Raw genomic sequence first — 4,039 nt, forward strand, 5'->3', positions numbered from 1 at the left:
CGTCATACTCTTTGCCAGAGAGTATGACGCTCCCGCCAACGGGGGTTTCAAACATTGGTATTCCACATAGCTCACGTGGGGTTGTCGGTTATAGGAAACTCCTCTGTCTATAAGAGTCATGTTTGTTGAAATACCAAGTCACTCGGAGTTTTGATGTGGTAATTCAAGTTGCCTATGATGATATATAATAATTTATGAGGTTTTTCTCCTATTTCCTATCTAAGATGTTATGAGTTGCATGATTCAATATCACTCAAGCTAGGTGTGTCATTATGGTCCGTATGTACGTTTTTGTGAAATTTACTATATTATTTATATTTTGTATGCTCCCCCACATACTCAGTATAGATCTTGTGCTGACCAACATATTTCTCTATGGGCTACATTCTTACCATGATATAGGTTTAGGTACTCAGCCGCAGCCGTGATAGTGATATCCAAGTGCCGCATCTACGTTCCTTCAGTGGTTAGTCCTCATAGTTCGAGGACCAAGTTTCTAGTTTTGGTGCTGTTACTTTGTGATATCTTTGGTCTGTTGAGTCAGTTGGGGATTTGTCCCAATGGCTCGTTGATTTTGCTGTATAGAGGCTATGTCAGACTAGTGTATTGTTGGGTTGGGTTGTATATAGACATTCCATATATGTATAGTCTAACGATATTCTATGCCATGTCTGACGTGATATAATATGTACTTATATATATCCTTAGCGTAATATGTATGTTGTTGTGTTGGAACCCAAGGGAAGTGTTTTGGCTTAAAGGGTTAGCTTGAGGCTACGTGTAGCCTTGGGCACCATGTGGCATTTCAGGATGATATTTTAGGGCATTATAAACTTTGTATCAGAGCCTAAGGTTGTGAAGAATCCTAGGGAGTCTGACAAGCCGCGTTACGTAGAGTCTTGAGCATCGGTATGTAGCATGCCACACCTATGATCAAGAGGTTGTAGGGCATTCTAGGAAAAGTCATTTATTTATTTCTACAAGAGTCTATCATGCTTACAACTATTTCTTTCTGCTATTAATTCATGCGTTCTTATGACAGAAAATGCCTCCATGTCGAGCTCACAGAAACAACAACCAATCTCAACCCGTTAATCCGTTACATGAGATGGTATCCCATGTCAAATTTTGGGCATATTTTCAGATGTTAGCCCAAGCAGTTACCACCAATACTCAGGATAATGCTCCACCTTCGAAGGAAAATAATTCGGTAGCAGCACGAATTCGTTACTTTATACGGATAAATCTGCCAGATTTTCATGGGTCGAGAGCAGGTGAGGACCCGCAGATGTATGTTGATGAAATAAAGAAAATTACATAGATTATTCACGTGACTGAGGAAGAAAGTGTGGAGTTGGATTCTTATAGGTTGAAGGATATTGCCTATAATTAGGTGCAGATATGGAATAAGGGTAGAGAGAAAGATACCGCTTCGGTGACTCGACAATTGCTCCTAGATTCTTTCCTAGATAGATTCTTTCCTCTTGAGTTATGGAAAGCTAAGATAGAGGATTTTATGAATTTGAGACAAGGATCCATATCGGTTATGGAGTATTGTCTTAAGTTTAATCAGCTATTGAAGTACGCTACCAATATAATGGCTGACTCGAGGAATAGTATGAGCAAGTTTCTAACTAGGGTGTCGAGTTATATGGTGAAAGAATGTAGATCTGTTATGATTAACAGGGAGATTGATCTTCCTTGGTTAATGATTTATGCCCAACAGATTGAGCCAGACAAGATAAAGAAAAGAGAAAAAGTAAGAGGGATTAAGAGAGTCAGATCAGAGCAATAGGGGTCTGGTCAGACTAGATTCTCTAGAGGGAGTCGCCCTTAGTTTCAGAGACATCAATTTATACCTGCACCTTCCTCAGCTAGTGCTCCCATATATCAGGGTAGGCAGGAGCTCGAGAATAGGTTGGTACCTTCCAGGTCTCAGGATAGTGTAAGCAACAAGTCTCATCCTCCTTCATATGCTAAGTGTGGTAAAGACTATTTTGGGGAGTGTTATATGGGGCAGAGGGGCTTCTTTGGTTGTCTCAAGTTGGGCCATATACTTAGATATTGCCCGTATGCCAGACAGCGAAGTCGTGATGCCTGTCCCCAGAGTTAAGCTACCAGTGCCCCACCTCCATAGCCCATCCAGTTTCTCCTCAGGGTGCTTCATCTAGTACTGCTGGCAGTCAATGCTAGAATTATTTCTATGCTATAATACCTTATCAGAAGAAGGAGGACTCTCCTGATATTGTTACTGGTATGCTCCATGTTTTCTATTTTGATGTCTATGTGTTGATGGACCCTGATTTAAGTTTTTCTTATGTGACACCTCTGGTTGCTGTAAATTTTGAATCACATCCAGAACTAAGTTCTGAGACTATTTTAGTTTCTACTCCAATAGGAGAGTCTATTATTGCTAATCGGGTGTATAAGAAATGTCCTACTACTGTCTTTCATCGGGTTATGTATGCTGATTTGATTGAGCTAGATATGGTTGACTTTGATATCATTCTAGGTATGGATTGGCTTCACTCATGCTATGAGTCTATTGATTGTCATGCCTGTGTGGTCAAGTTTCAGTTTCCTGATAAACCTATTTTCGAATGGTCTGGGAGTTCTGTGATTCCTAAGGGTCGTTTCATATTCTATCTCAAATCTAGGAAGTTGATTTCCAAGGGTTGCATCCACCATTTGGTTTGGGTTAAAGACACTAAGTCTAAAACTCCGACCATTCAGTCAATTAATGTTGTTAATGAATTCCTTGATATCTTTCCGAAAGATCTCCCTGGAGTATCTCTTGATAGAGAGATAGAGTTTGAGATTGACCTTCTTCCCGATACTCATCCTATTTTTATTCCTCTGTATTGCATAGCTCCCACAGAACTTAAAGATTTTAAGGAGCAATTGAAAGATCTTTTAGACAAAAGCTTTTTCAAACCTAGTGTGTCCCCGTGGGGTGTACCTGTCTGTTTGTGCATAAGAAAGATGGTTCTTTGCGGATGTGTATTGATTACCGGCAGCTTAATAGGGTTACTATCAAGAATAAATATTCATTTCCTCAAATTGATGATTTATTTGATCAATTGTAAGGTGTGAGCTACTTTTCCAAGATAGACCTCAGATCCGGTTATCACCAACTTAAGGTTAGGAAATGTGATATCCCCAAGATAGCCTTCCGAACCCGTTATGGTTATTTTGAATTTCTAGTGATGTCTTTTGAGTTAACTAATGCTCCAGCGGCCTTTATGGATCTTATGAACCGTGTATTCCGGCCATATCTGGATTTATTTGTAATAGTTTTGCTTGATGATATTCTTATTTACTCCCAAAGTAAGGGTGATCATGCGGATCATCTCCGAACCATGTTGGAAACTCTTCAAACTCATTAGTTGTATGCTAAGTTCAGTAAATATGAGTTCTGGCTGAACTCTGTAGCATTCTTGGGTTATGTTGTTTCTTTCGAAGGAATTAGAGTTGATCCTCAAAAGATAGAGGCTATAAAGAGTTGTCCTAGACCTATTTCTCCTTCTGATATCTGAAGTTTCTTGGGTTTAGCTAGTTATTATCATCGTTTTGTTGAAGGGTTTTCATCTATTGTGACTCCTATGACCCGTTTGACCCAAAAGAAAGTAATGTTCCTGTGATTCAAATCTTGTAAGAAGAGTTTTCAAGAGTTGAAGACTCGACTCACTTCAGCCCCTGTGTTGACTTTGCCTGACGGTGTTGATGGTTTTGTGGTGTATTGCGATGCTTCCAAATTTGGTTTGGGTTGTGTATTAATGCAAAAGGTCAAGGTTATAGCTTATGCTTCCAGGCAGCTAAAGCCTCAGGAGAAGAATTATCCTACCCATGACCTTGAATTAGCTACCGTGGTTTTCGCTTTGAAAATCTGGAGACATTATTTGTATGGTGTCCATGTCGACGTCTAAACTGACCATAAGAGCTTGCAGTATGTATTCACCTAAAAGGAGTTGAATCTTAGGAAGAGACAATGGTTAGAACAATTGAAAAATTATGATATGAGTGTGCTATATCATCCGGG

The sequence above is a fragment of the Capsicum annuum genome, unplaced genomic scaffold, assembly GCF_002878395.1.
Source record: "Capsicum annuum cultivar UCD-10X-F1 unplaced genomic scaffold, UCD10Xv1.1 ctg5076, whole genome shotgun sequence".
NCBI classification, from domain to species: Eukaryota; Viridiplantae; Streptophyta; class Magnoliopsida; order Solanales; family Solanaceae; genus Capsicum; species Capsicum annuum.